At 41.8% G+C, this 14,950-nt stretch overlaps 1 protein-coding gene and 1 non-coding gene across 2 annotated transcripts in view; one reads left to right on the forward strand and one right to left on the reverse strand.

The window, feature by feature from the left end:
* LOC124789700 (N-acetyl-D-glucosamine kinase) overlaps positions 1–14,950 on the reverse strand; it is a 195,234-nt gene that overhangs the window by 126,694 nt on the left and 53,590 nt on the right. The window lies entirely within an intron of this gene.
* Trnar-ucg lies at positions 1,657–1,729 on the forward strand. Its single transcript has one exon. It is a non-coding gene; the product is annotated as a tRNA-Arg (tRNA).

Raw genomic sequence — 14,950 nt, forward strand, 5'->3', positions numbered from 1 at the left:
CCAGTCAGTTCTGCGGTAGTTCGCCAAGCAGTTGGTCAACAATCAAAGGAAGATTCTACTGACGGCGCAGCTTACAAGTTAGTTAAGAAAATGACTTATGAAACACAGTAATCATTACGTACTTTCAATGAAATATTATTTGTATATAAAATAAATCAGAACTCTTTCCTCAAAGTGATTAATATCCGTTTCTTCTAAATTGACCCATTCCCTCATTTTCGTATTTCGCTGTGTTATGGCGGGAGAAATGAGTTGTACGAGATCATTGTAGCAATAATTCTATAAAAAGCAATGAATTTCGAATCTGTTTTTTGCAGCTCCTTTGCTACTACAAACCGCCTGCAGTTTATGTTTCTGTGAATGTATGGATGGACCTAGAATTTCCTTCTTTTTTTCCATTCGTAAGTAATAATAATAGAGGACCACATCTTCCAGTGTGCTCGAATTTTGTTCTCGACATGTCCTGTGTAATCAAAAGATCCTCAGGTACAACAAACAGTACTACTTCTCCTCCACACTCGCAAACGACAGCTGCAATTTCTTATACCAGAGTTGTGCCGTGTGCGAAACTGCGTTCCAAGCCAGTCTGCAACCAGACATCGCCGACCCGTTGCGTTGCTTTTCAGTCGCTGCGTGTGCGGACATCGGTAAGTGACAAGTTACGGCGAAACCGGTATCTATACCTCCCAGAGACCTCAGTGCTTGCTCTAAGTTCGGCTGAGAAAGACACAGCCGTAAGAAAATGTTGTGAAAATGCGATATCGAATATATAGGTTTAAAATCATAAAAAACTCATCAATCATAAAATCCTCAAACCACAGACCTTCTTGCAATGCCAGACAGCACTATAACCACGACAGTCCGGGCTTAATCCCGGGCGTATGGTTAGCCTAAAATATTACGTACGAAAGTTACTATGTTTTCACTATTAAGGAGAATATTTTGCCACTACATGCTACAAACAGTTTGGCGAAACTCGCTTGTTAAATTGAGGGGGTTATAAGTAGACGTTGCTGCAGCTTTGGGGGAGATATTTAAGTTTCCAGATGCTACCTGATAAATAATGCTGATCTGGCAGAAGAGTTCATTAGTTTTATCATTGTCTAAATCTGAATTTGAGTATTATTAAGTGTCACGACAACAAGATCTGTAGCTTGTTCCCTCGTAGAAACAGGACTTTCACCACATAAGTTCTATTTTTCTGTACCTGCTTAGAAATTAGTAACTGCTACGAACTGTTCAAGCATGGATTTAAAGACAACTCAATAAACTACTCAAATCTTACTAGAAGTATTCAAAACGCAAGTTTTGATGCCGAAGGAAATGAAGAATATAAGCAATTTCTGAAGCCAAGCGCTTGCAACTAATGCCGTGTAAAATGTGTCCTTTTACAGCATAAAATGAAGCTACTTCTTTCTAGCGGAACGTCAAAACAGCGATTTGTACACAGATCCTTCATCTCAAAACAACAGTGGTGACTTCCGCCGTGTAGCGGAATGGAGTATTTCTCGAGCAATCTAGTTCAATACGTTGCAGATTTACTTTCTTCTAACCAAAGAGAACAGAAAAAGAAATAAATGTTCCACTAAAAACTTCATTGACATGTCCTAACGTTAATACAGGGATAACACAATATAAGGAGACAATACGCAGTATGACCGTGTGGCCTAATGGATAAGGCGTCGGACTTCGGATCCGAAGATTGCAGGTTCGAGTCCTGTCACGGTCGAAAATTTTAATTTCTTCCTTATGTTGTAGGCATAGTGCCACTAAATTTTTCACCATGAAGAAATAGTTACATGTTGGCTACGTTTTGTGATAAAGAAAATATTCACCAAACTCATAACACAAACACAAATTTTTAATAGCTGTGTCAAGATGCATTTTGAGCATAAACATATCGTAAAATGACTTAAGACCTGCAGTTACACTTTGTATGATATCTCTTCGTGTTGCACGCACGGATGGAGCATATGCGAGATGTAGTCACCCTTAACATCGCGATATGCTATACTTTGCGTGCTGTCATTTTATAGCAAGTTTTCAAGATATAAAACTCATCCTGCGAGTGTCCGTCGATTCCCATAGTTCAATATTTTATAATTCTCTAGTGTGAGTCATCACGTTTGTAACGTGCTACACTTCTTTGTGTGCAATCGGTCAACACATTAGTAAAGTGCTAGACTTATTTGTGTATGCTCTATCATCTGTTATTCAATATCTGAAAATTACACGAGACATTCAGTTTTGGGATATATCTGTGGGCTTCGGTCTTGAGTAGTAAAAGAAGACGAAATACAGTACCTATTGGAATAGAAAATGAGAGGGAATAAGTTAATGTTACTGGTTTATTAACTAAAACACAGAGTGTCTGTTAAGGAACAAATTGTAATATCTGCATAAAATTTTGTTCAAATGACATCAAAAATGCTTTGTAACAATTTCTTAAACCTGTTACCGTAAGTCAATCGCCTGTCTATCCTCCCGATATCTGTGCAGACTTAAAGAATGTCTCACGGACGTAAGGGAACATGATGTCCACTTCCTCCGTTACGTTATCGAACACCCTAGATTTACGAGAAGCTGTTTTTGAGCAAACTGTTACTAACCAGATTATTTAGTTCACCGATGATTCAGATGACAGGGAAAATATATTTCCAAATAAAACTGTTTTAAAAGCTTATAAATGCATGCAAACCCTAGTTTTTCAAACAAATATTTTCAGTCGCTGTAGATATAATAAGGAAGCAACTACATCATACAGCTGATAGCGTCAAAGGCATTCAACAAAGTCGTAAAAGTTACCGACAAAGTGTGGTAAGGCATTCTCGTGTTCTACTACATCAATATCCGAATTAGAGGTTCAGTAACCGATCATACATCTGAAACTGGGACAGTCTTCCCCCTTCCAGCCCCCCTCCACGAGGGCCACCCTTAGCAGGCGCGGGGCTCTCCTGCATCCCCCCCCCCCCCCCCCCTGCACCATCCCCGCTACAACAGGTTATACACCTTCCTCATGTTCAAAAAAATTCTATGTTTCGACATTGATATACTACCAATATATCAAAAGAGTTACTACAGCAGACCTACTGTTGTGATAGGAAAACGGTAAATACTAAAATGTTAATAATAAAAACTAACTAAGCTATGGGAATCCTCCCAATTTAATGATATTCAAAATCGAACAAGGTTCACAAGTTTTGTTCAGGATATATACTTAAATGTTTTCATCACTTGACTGTGCTCTATATTTACAAGAAATTACATGAGTTGCAGGTTATAAGCACTGAAGGTTTTCTGCTTTACACACTTTACACAAAACATTATCTCCATGCTTTTTGACAAGCAAATTCATCAATAATATCTTCAGAATTCAGTTCTGAAACCACGTCGTGTTCTATTTACAGCATGGCAAGAGAAGACTGGCGTTCTTACGAGATGCTGCTTCTGAAATGGTTCTTCATTAGCTTTGAACGTGGTAAGCTCCCTTCAGCGGAGGCGATAGTCACTGTCTCGGTCGGGAAATTGGCTTCCAGCGTCATTGGAGTATTTGAGTATTAACATAGGAGTTTTCACATCCTCGGGCACCATTTCTCTGAACACTTTAATTTCTGTCAAAATGTCTGATGCAACAATGTCTTTCGAACATTCACCATTTATGTTTACACATAGCTCTTTCTCAAGGTTTTTGCATAGCATTTTCAGTTCTTCGTCCTGTCTGTATTTTAAGCTTTCTGGAGAAAACAAAAAGCGGAATATTCCGGAATACTTAGCCACTTGGCCAAACCTTTCTTTCAAACTCTTTAACACTGTGTCAACGACAGGGTAGAAAAAATCGACTTTGTACTTCTCCTCTGTAGGTTGATCTCTGCAGACCACGTCGTCACATTCATAATCCAGTTGCTTCGTCTTCTTGCCAATTCTCTTTTCTCCAGATTTTGGTTCAACCTACAAACTTTCAGCTACCTCTTTAGCTGTTACCTGCGCATTAACAAAACAGTCTTCACGGAAATTCTCTATAAACTTCACTAGAACTTTCGAGGGATTTAGTTGCTACTGCCACGTCCATGTTTTCTCCTTGAAGTGCCTTACTTGCTGCGTTAATAGCAAAGAGAAAGTCATACCATATGACAACACAATAAACTCGGCTTTCTTATTCGTTCACAGGAAGCGAGTGTGCTTAGCTCTTTGTTTTCAGTTCAACATTGCTGCTGCTCAAGGGCATCTCTGACTTCTCTTCCCTCGTACCTTATAGCTTTGACACTCTTCACCCTAGTTTCCCGTCGTCTGCAGGTTTCTTCACTGTTAATACGATCTCCTATCTCCCAGTGGATGCACTGAAAACAACGTATATTCTTTGAATTACATCAAAAATGTGCTTTTGCTGTACCTTTTGCCGCATATGCTAACACAAGATTAAGACTATGACTGGCACATGGCATATAAAATTCTCTTGGATTGCATGGTTTTGGCTTGAACATCACTTCGATAACCTATCATATTTGCGCCATCATCGTAACTTTGGCCTCTGCAATCATGAATATAGAGTCCTACTTGATCCAGTTTCGATAAAAGGGTTTCAGTCAAACTTTCTCCTGTTGTCGAGGTGACGTTCAGAAAGTCGAGGAAGTGTTGTTCTGATAAATTTAAAAACTTAACAATCAAATTCATCTGTTCCCTGTGGCTTGTATCAGGAGTACAATTAAGTATAACAGAAAAATATTTACTTTCTTTTACAGCATTAGCAATGTTGTTTTTTATTTTGATGGCAAGAAAATTTGAGTTCATTTTGAATGTTTTTAAGATAATGGTCGATCTTGTCGCTGGTTCCCCTTAAGGCTACATTATATTGAGCTAGGTACCAGATGATGAGTGTAATTCATTTAAGAACCTGACGTCAATGTTGCTTCTCTTTTTACAGTAGTTCAAGGTCAGTTTGATCAATATTACTTTTTTGTTTCAAACGTATCTCACATTCTATCCATTTTATGGCTAAATGATTGTTCATGGTCTTTAAGCCGATTTCCTAAGTGAATCAAATCACAGAGACCATCATTTGACAGGGGTTTCGGCCTTTCCGCAATACTGTCATATTCCATTTACGCATTTACAATAAATACGCATAGAGAATGTCAGGATTAATTAAGATACTGAACAGATCATATAATAACAACTATTGTGCAGACTAATTATTGCAAACAAATCATAAACAAAGCAATCACAGTTTTTCATTCACTGATTTTACATTTTTTCCGGTGAAAGTATACCTGTCTTTTATTACTATGAACATGCACTATAAATATAAATTAGTTTTGTTTGGTATTTTATCACTAGATCTTAGATGAAAACTACTACTGATCCCAAGATAGTACTGCTGGATAGAGGGAGTGTTACATTTTTCTGGAACAAGTCTTCATTAGTTCTTCTTGCTGAATCCTTTATAACAGGAGGCGGGTAACATCAGCAACTGCTTCATTTCCGCTCTGACAATGGCGAGCATCACGATGATCAAGGCTGCGCAAATGGTTTGGAAAATACCCATGGTTTAGCCTCGTGGAGATGCTTCTTCTGTTGTTGGTTCTGCGGAACCAAGGTTTCAATAGGACAGTGGCTTGACCTGCAGCGCAGTGGCTGCCCTTAAGGAGCCTTGATATTACTTATACTGAAGACACGAAACAAGATTACTTTTTTATGTCACGCAGAAATAGGTACATTTCACTAAAAATGAAGAATAAAGTTTGTTTACGTAGATATCGTTACATCTAACATTATTTTTCATCCGTTATTAGATGTAACGATATCCACGTATCTTTTTGCATTTTTCAGTTTTCGTTAAATGTAATTATCCCCGCAATTCAGTCGTCGCCTGACGATAGCCCAAGAATCCCAAAATCAGTTCGTAACCAAACACATAACATTAAGCAAGTGTTTTCGTGTTTAATATTAATTATGTGTAGTAATTATAACAACTTCCTACATAGTAAAACCACACAAATAAGAAGTGTCGCTACAAAACTACTACTGAACCTCCTATCCGTTAACCAACTATCGATCCAATTGTTTCTACTACTGCTACTCCGATTAGCCTTCATAGCGCCTGCTTCTGCTCTAGTATCACTCTTTATGGACACCGTTACCTTGGGAAAAAGCCATTCGGGGTTGTTTGTCGCTTCTGCTCTCGCCTTGAAACTGTCCCGGTCAAAAGCCGTTGTCTGCCGGATTTCTCAAGGAAAGGGCGTCACTTCAAAAATAGTTTCCACTGCAGGATATGCTAACATAACGGTGTACCTCTGTACTGACGAGACCGGCATTGGGTACAGCCGCCGCCTGAAGACAAAACAAAAGATCATATAGACGAAGACCAAGTACATTAAAATCCACGTCCACTGGTCAAGGCGAGACTGAAATACGCGATCCTGTGTGTACCTGCTAATAGCTGAAGTCAGTGCGGCACGCGTTCTTTCCTTGAGCTAACGGGTCAGCTTCTCATTTGCAGCACTGGAGTCAGTAAACGTGAGCCAGTGAGTTGGTTTCTTTTCTTTTTCTCTGTCTTTCATGAAAGATGTCCCTGTCCTATATATCAGGGTTAGCCACATGCAGCAATCTATGTGACTGCCGGGAAGGTGTCTTTGAAAGATCCCGTCTGATTTCCTATTCCACGCTTGTTAGTCTATAAATTCGTTAGCCCTTTTGTAATGACCTCGTTGTAGACGGAAGTGAACTCCTAAACATAATCACATTTATTCTGAATGCAGTATCATACCCAACTGGCATTTTCTTTAGCGTAAGCCGATTGGTAGAAGAAGCACAGCGAGGCAGGTACTTCCGAGAAATGTTTTGGAGCTTAATGAAATACGATTCTTCCGCAAATTGTTATAAATAGTATACTGGACACTTTAACAAACTCATTAAATCACTTTCGCATAACATCTGAGATTTACCGATCAGCAAATTTGCTAATTGTAGCAAATGCTCTTCTCCTTCCTCAGACACAATTTTGTAGGAACAAGTCCCGATAGTAATCTCTAAGTGGTTACTGGCGTAAGATTGGGATGTTACCACAGTCACGGTTTGCAGTTTGTACGTATGTACACGTAGTTTGTCGGTTGTGATCAGTATAATTTTGCCTGAATCAATTTTCATATCGTCTGGTAACTTCCTGTAATTTATAAATCTCTATAACACTTTCGCAAGGGTTACTTAATGTTAGAACTAATGCGAGATGGCGAAAAGTGGTGTGTGTGTGTGTGTGTGTGTGTGTGTGTGTGTGTGTGTGTGTGTTTAAGCTCTAGGACGACGACTTTCAGTTTAATGGTATCGATCGCCGGCCGGTGTGGTCATGCGGTTCTAGGCGCTACAGTCTGGAACCGCGCGGCCGCTACGGTCGCAGGTTCGAATCCTGCCTCGGGCATGGAAGTGTGTGATGTCCTTAGGTTAGTTAGGTTTAAGTAGTTCTAAGTTCTAGGGCAATGATGACCTAAGATGTTGAGTCCCATAGTGCTCAGAGCCATTTGAACCATTTCTTGAATGGTATCGATCAGGAAATATATTAAAATGCTACTCATAATTAGACTGGTCCCTTAATTAACAATTAATAAATTGTTTTTTAGCCGCTGGACTGTTATAGCTGTATACATATGAATAACTGTAAGCTCTTTGTGCGCTAAATGTCAACAAATTAAACGAAAAAGGCAGGTGTCGAACTTTTATTGTGACAAAAATTGCTGTTCATTTATGAGTAACGTTTCGTGAACTCGTTTCTGTGTAGATTGTCTCTATCTGTAGTGATAATGAGGTCACGGAGAGCACGCAAATGCGATTTAATACGCCAAGTTCACCGCACTTTTATCTATGATCCACTTCCGTGTAGTCCGTTTCTGCTCCTAAGCTTCTTGTACCCTCATCACGTCAGAGAAGATGACATGCACACATTCGTCACGTTATTCACTTTATTGTGAGCCAAGAAGAGTCAAAATGTCATCATAATTCCTGGTTCACCGATATCAGTCAAAGGAAAACATTATTTCATATCAGATAACAACGCACCTCCGTAGTCGAGGTCGTAAACGTACGTCTGTGAAATAGAGCTCGACTCCTCTGCAAAATACAAAACTGCACCCCAAAGAGGAAATCACACAAGGACAGCAACTACAGTACACTGCATGGAGAGCACTGAATAGAATGAGGAGTCGCAAAATACAAAGTAAACATGGTTAAGTGGGGCTACTCTGAAGACGACCAGTGTGAATGCTCATGTGCCCATAGCGGAGTTTGTTTGGACAGCGGAAGAACTGCGGAGTTTTGGAGGAAAAGTGTTTAGATGTACTTGCCTAGACACAGAAAGTAAAATAAAATAAGTATAGCAATGTGCCAATTTACAGCTGTTATCGCTATTTTCTGACTAGTCGTAAGTTTTGTGATTATATTATTTTCACTTCTCTGGAGTGTGTGAAGTATGGTGCTATACATCTTACCTGATGAAAATCAATGGTTCCTACTGCAAGTGTACGCGGTATATGCAGGTAGGCGTATTGTTCAGTAGTAAACTACTTCACCGAGATCGTTTTGGTAATAGTAATAGCAGCAATAGTTGTTTTATTCATCCGTTGATCACTTTCATATTGAACAAGACGAGCTGTTACAGCATAAGAATAAAAGTACATAGTTCATGCGTAGAGAGATCTACATTTTTATGTTCTAATTTGACAAGAATGTGGCGAGTGGTCGGTCGTGGGTTTATTAGTTGGAACCATCCTAGCATTAGCCTGTAGTACTATACGGAAACCATGAAAATGTAAATCAGTATGGTCCGGTGGAGACTGATATTCCATGAGAAGGCTATTCTGTTTAACATCACAAGGCTATTATGTTTAAAACAGCGAAATCTCAGTTTATCTCTAGCATAAAGTACTGTTTTGATTATACATTCTTGCAAAGCACGTGTTAAATACTGCAAAAAAGCTTGCGTTACAATTTCTTTCATTTCTCAATCCCGATGACCGTACACACTATATACATATCATTTCTTAATGTAGTTCTACAAACAAACACACACACACACACACACACACACACACACACATACATAAGTGTGAGATGTTAAGCTCAGCATTTTGCACTGTCTGTGAACAGTCTACATCTATCTACACCTACAAATATACTCAGCAAACCACTATGAAGTGCATAGCGCAGGGTTCTTCTCTTTGCACAACATACTGGAGTTTCTTGCCGTTCCATGTGTGTATGAGGCACGGAAAGATTGGTTGTTAAAATGCTTTCGTGCGCGCTGTCATTACACTAATGTGGTCTTCAGGATCGTCAAGGTGGTGAAATGTAGGTGCTATAGTATATTTCTATATCTCTGTCTGAGCGCTGTTTCTCGTACCTTTGTAAGCAAGTTTTCCATGGTATAGTTGGTTTCTATCTTCTGTCAGTTCAGGCTTTTCAATGTCTCAGTGACGGTTTTCTGTGGCCATTCATGGCCTTATACGACCAATATCCCTAGTTAGTCCTATTTCGTATGGTTTCTATACAGCCATTCATGGCCTTATACGATCAATATCCCTAGTTAGTCCTATTTCGTATGGTTTCTATACAGCTGCGCAAATTCTCGAGCACATCTGTTAGTACATCTACACTCCTGGAAATTGAAATAAGAACACCGTGAATTCATTGTCCCAGGAAGGGGAAACTTTATTGACACATTCCTGGGGTCAGATACATCACATGATCACACTGACAGAACCACAGGCACATAGACACAGGCAACAGAGCATGCACAATGTCGGCACTAGTACAGTGTATATCCACCTTTCGCAGCAATGCAGGCTGCTATTCTCCCATGGAGACGATCGTAGAGATGCTGGATGTTATCCTGTGGAACGGCTTGCCATGCCATTTCCACCTGGCGCCTCAGTTGGACCAGCGTTCGTGCTGGACGTGCAGACCGCGTGAGACGACGCTTCATCCAGTCCCAAACATGCTCAATGGGGGACAGATCCGGAGATCTTGCTGGCCAGGGTAGTTGACTTACACCTTCTAGAGCACGTTGGGTGGCACGGGATACATGCGGACGTGCATTGTCCTGTTGGAACAGCAAGTTCCCTTGCCGGTCTAGGAATGGTAGAACGATGGGTTCGATGACGGTTTGGATGTACCGTGCACTATTCAGTGTCCCCTCGACGATCACCAGTGGTGTACGGCCAGTGTAGGAGATCGCTCCCCACACCATGATGCCGGGTGTTGGCCCTGTGTGCCTCGGTCGTATGCAGTCCTGATTGTGGCGCTCACCTGCACGGCGCCAAACACGCATACGACCATCATTGGCACCAAGGCAGAAGCGACTCTCATCGCTGAAGACGACACGTCTCCATTCGTCCCTCCATTCACGCCTGTCGCGACACCACTGGAGGCGGGCTGCACGATGTTGGGGCGTGAGCGGAAGACGGCCTAACGGTGTGCGGGACCGTGGCCCAGCTTCATGGAGACGGTTGCGAATGGTCCTCGCCGATACCCCAGGAGCAACAGTGTCCCTAATTTGCTGGCAAGTGGCGGTGCGGTCCCCTACGGCACTGCGTAGGATCCTACGGTCTTGGCGTGCATCCGTGCGTCGCTGCGGTCCGGTCCCAGGTCGACGGGCACGTGCACCTTCCGCCGACCACTGGCGACAACATCGATGTACTGTGGAGACCTCACGCCCCACGTGTTGAGCAATTCGGCGGTACGTCCACCCGGCCTCCCGCATGCCCACTATACGCCCTCGCTCAAAGTCCGTCAACTGCACATACGGTTCACGTCCACGCTGTCGCGGCATGCTACCAGTGTTAAAGACTGCGATGGAGCTCCTTATGCCACGGCAAACTGGCTGACACTGATGGCGGCGGTGCACAAATGCTGCGCAGCTAGCGCCATTCGACGGCCAACACCGCGGTTCCTGGTGTGTCCGCTGTGCCGTGCGTGTGATCATTGCTTGTACAGCCCTCTCGCAATGTCCGGAGCAAGTATGGTGGGTCTGACACACCGGTGTCAATGTGTTCTTTTTTCCATTTCCGGGAGTGTATATACATTTTGCAAGAAACAGTTTGAAAATTGGTAATTTTTAATTCGTGGTAAGTTCCCATGGGACCAAACTGCTGAGATCATCGGTCCCTAGGCATACAAACTACTTAATCTAACTTAAACTAACTTACGCTAAGGACAACGCACACACCCATGCCCGACGGAGGACTCGAACCTTTGACGTGGGGAGCCGCGAGAACCGTGGTAAGGCGCCTGAGACCACGCGGCTATCCCGCGCAGCACAATCGGAAAAACTTGTAGGGGTGTTGCAGCGTAGGTTGTGTTGAGGAACAATTATTAAGAAAAAATTCGATGCTGCGGCGTTTCCGAGTTAGTAATGAAATTAGCTACTCAGGCCATTGCGCAAGATAGTTCTAGTTGCTCGCCAGATGCAATTAGGATCAGTTGTTCACTATGTGAAGGTAGATGAAGGCAGAAGAGACTGCTCAGCCTTTAGCTCGGGTTCGATCCATACTACCGACCCATGCCCAATTTTTATATCGCGTACTTGTTTGGTCTTAGGAAAGCAACGAAGGCGTTTGAAGTGCGTCTGGCGGGCCGCTTGATTTTGTGCGCAACGGTTCATTCGCCTGACCTGAACCCGGTTGAACACTAACGGACGCCAGCTCCGCGCCCACAAACAAACGGCTGTAATTTATGGAAACTGCGTGACCTGTGCGTACTCGTATTTCCGGAAACTAACCAAGTACTTGTCGAACCCAAGGCACGCGGAATCGCTGCTGTAGTGCGTTCTGCAGGTAGACCACCACACTGTTTAGCAGCTGGTCATCATGTTTTGGCTGATCAGTTTATTTTACAATCAATGTTTGCCATTTGTGAAAAGCCAATCTACTGTGCGCTAATGAAATGCCTACCAGGCTTTAAGTAGGTATTTCAGATTATGGAGCCCAAATGCGTTGTTCTCGTTGTTCTAACTGCATATTTTCGAAAAATAAGTAGCGAACAAAAAGTCCAAAAGTTGACATTTTTTGCTCATTTATTGTTTTATTTATCATCATCATCATCATCATTTAAGACTGAGTATGCCTTTCAGCGTTCAGTCTGGAGCATAGTCACCCTTATAAAATTCCTCCATGATCCCCTATTCAGTGCTAACATTGATGCCTCTTCTGATGTTAAGCCTATTACTTCAAAATCATTCTTAACCGAATCCAGGTACCTTCTCCTTGGTCTGCCCCGACTCCTCCTACCCTCTACTGCTGAACCCATGAGTCTCTTGGGTAACCTTGCTTCTCCCATGCGTGTAACATGACCACACCATCTAAGCCTGTTCGCCCTGACTGCTACATCTATAGAGTTCATTCGCAGTTTTTCTTTGATTTCCTCATTGTGGACATCCTCCTGCCATTGTTCCCATCTACTAGTACCTGCAATCATCCTAGCAACTTTCATATCCGTAACCTCAACCTTATTGATATGATAACCTGGATCCACCCAGCTTTCGCTCCCATACAACAAAGTTGGTCGAAAGATTGAACGGTGCACAGATAACTTAGTCTTGGTACTGACTTCCTTCTTGCAGAAGAGAGTAAATCGTAGCTGAGCGCACACTGCATTAGCTTTGCTACACCTCGCTTCCAGTTCTTTCACTATGTTGCCATCCTGTGAGAATATGCATCCCAAGTACTTGAATCCGTCCACCTGTTCTAACTTTGTTCCTCCTATTTGGCACTCAATCCGTTTATATTTCTTTCCCACTGACATTGCTTTCATTTTGGAGATGCTAATCTTCATACCATAGTCCTTACATTTCTGATCTAGCTCTGAAATATTACTTTGCAAACTTTCAATCGAATCTGCCATCACAACTAAGTCATCCGCATATGCAAGACTGCTTATTTTGTGTTCACATATTTTAATCTCACCCAGCCAGTCTATTGTTTTCAACATATGATCCATAAACAATATGAACAACAGTGGAGACAGGTTGCAGCCTTGTCTTACCCCTGAAACTACTCTGAACCATGAACTCAATTTACCGTCAACTCTAACTGCTGCCTGACTATCTATGTAAAGACCTTTAATTGCTTGCAAAAGTTTGCCTCCTATTCCATAATCTCGTATAACAGACAGTAACTTCCTTCTAGGAACCCGGTCATATGCCTTTTCTAGATCTATAAAGCATAGATACAATTCCCTGTTCCACTCATAACACTTCTCCATTATTTGCCGTAAGCTAAAGATCTGGTCCTGACAACCTTTAAGAGGCCTAAACCCACACTGATTTTCATCCAATTTGTCCTCAACTAATACTCGCACTTTCCTTTCAACAATACCTGAGAAGATTTTATCCACAACGCTGATTATGGAGATACCTCTGTAGTTGTTACAATCTTTTCTGTTTCCATGTTTAAAGATTGGTGTGATTACTGCTTTTATCCAGTCTGATGGAACCTGTCCCGACTCCCAGGCCAACTCAATTATCCTGTGTAGCCATTTAAGACCTGACATTCCACTGTATTTGATAAGTTCCGACTTAATTTCATCCACCCCAGCTGCTTTATTGACCATTTTCTCCACTTCCTCAAATGTGATCCTATTTCCATCATCATTCCTATCCCACTGTACCTCGAAATCTGAAACATTACAGATCGTATTTTCACCTACATTGAGCAACTCTTCAAAATATTCCCTCCACCTGCCCAAGGAATCCACAGGATTCACCAGCAGTTTTCCTGACCTGTCCAAAATACTTGTCATTTCCTTCTTACCTCCCTTTCGAAGACTGCTAATTACACTGCAGCATGGTTTTTCAGCAGCTTGACCCAAAGTCTCCAACCTGTTTCCAAAGTCTTCCCAAGATTTCTTCTTGGATGCTGCAATTATCTGTTTGGCTTTGTTTCTTTCTTCAATATAACTTTCTCTGTCTACCTTAGTTCTAGTATGTAGCCATTTTTGATACGCCATCTTTTTCCTTTTACAGGCTGCCTTGGCTATGTCATTCCACCAAGCTGTTTGCTTCATCCTACCTCTACACACTACTGTTCCAAGACATTCTGTAGCCACTTCTAGTACTGTGTCCCTGTACCTTGTCCATTCCTTTTCCAATGACTGTAATTGACTACATTCAACTAACTGGTACCTTTCTGAGATCACTGTTATGTACTTGTGCCTGATTTCCTTATCCCGAAGTTTCTCCACACTTATCCTCCTACATATGGACCTGACCTCCTGCACTTTCGGCCTCACAATCCCAATTTCACTGCAGATTAAATAATGATCAGTGTCATCAAAGAATCCCCTGAATACACGTGTGTCCCTCACAGCCTTCGTGAATTCCTGATCTGTTATGATATAGTCAATGACAGATATGGTTCCCCTGCCTTCCCAAGTATACCGGTGAATGTTCTTATGTTTAAAAAAGGAGTTTGTGATTACTAAGCCCATACTGGCACAGAAATCCAAGAGTTGTTTCCCGTTCCTGTTGGCCTCCATATCCTCTCCAAATTTACCCATAACCTTTGTAGTGGGACGAAATTAAACGTCACCCATCCACGAAGTCAGCCCAGTTTGCAGGTGACTATAAGTTTAATTTAGTTTTTGTTTATGTGTTTTCTTATTATTTGTAATAAATGTGAATTATCTAAAAGTTTTGTATTTTTTTTTATGTGTTTCATGTACGGAGAGATCGGCGCAACGAACGGGGACAGCATCTTCGTTGCCGCGACCAGAGAGGAAATTGCTGGCCGCTATACGTCGCGGGTCGACAGCCAAGGAGCAACAGAAGATCCTGGAACCGAGTTGTTGCGTCGTGTTTCTAAAAAATTAAAAATGAATTTTTATACTCTTTTTGTACAACAATGACGTCATAATGATCTTAACCTTATTGAAAAGTTAGTCACTGTCTGTCAACGCTCAAGTTCACATCTGT

This window comes from Schistocerca piceifrons, chromosome 3 (genome assembly GCF_021461385.2).
Source record: "Schistocerca piceifrons isolate TAMUIC-IGC-003096 chromosome 3, iqSchPice1.1, whole genome shotgun sequence".
Taxonomy (NCBI): Eukaryota; Metazoa; Arthropoda; class Insecta; order Orthoptera; family Acrididae; genus Schistocerca; species Schistocerca piceifrons.